A 355-nucleotide genomic window follows, 5' to 3' on the forward strand; every position below is an offset into this window, starting at 1 on the left:
TCCTTCACCTCCAGCTCCTCCTTCACCTCCTGCTCCTCCTTCACCTCCTGCTCCTCCTTCACCTGCTCCTCCTTCACATCCTGCTCCTCCTTCACCTCCTGCTCCTCCTTCACCTCCTGCTCCTTCTCCTGCTCCTCCTTCACCTTCTCCTGCTCCTCTCTCTTCTAGAGCTGGACTCGGACTAACTGAGACCTCAGGGAGCGGAGAGGAGACCAAGAACCTGATATTCCTATATTGACTCCATCTCCCATGAGCACTGGTACCACCCACGTGTCCAGCTTCCTCATGGCAAAGAACAACATGCACATAGATGGATTTCATTTCATTCTACACCTCAGTGCACTTGAGAATAAGA

At 52.7% G+C, this 355-nt stretch overlaps 1 protein-coding gene across 1 annotated transcript in view; it reads right to left on the minus strand.

Moving 5' to 3' along the window:
* The window catches only part of rps6ka3b (ribosomal protein S6 kinase A3b), a 50,199-nt gene that overhangs the window by 17,698 nt on the left and 32,146 nt on the right, over positions 1–355 (minus strand). The window lies entirely within an intron of this gene.

The sequence above is a fragment of the Seriola lalandi genome, unplaced genomic scaffold (genome assembly GCF_002814215.2).
Source record: "Seriola lalandi dorsalis isolate HSWRI2012SDOR001 ecotype SW California unplaced genomic scaffold, Sedor1 jcf7180002054984, whole genome shotgun sequence".
Classification (NCBI taxonomy): domain Eukaryota; kingdom Metazoa; phylum Chordata; class Actinopteri; order Carangiformes; family Carangidae; genus Seriola; species Seriola lalandi.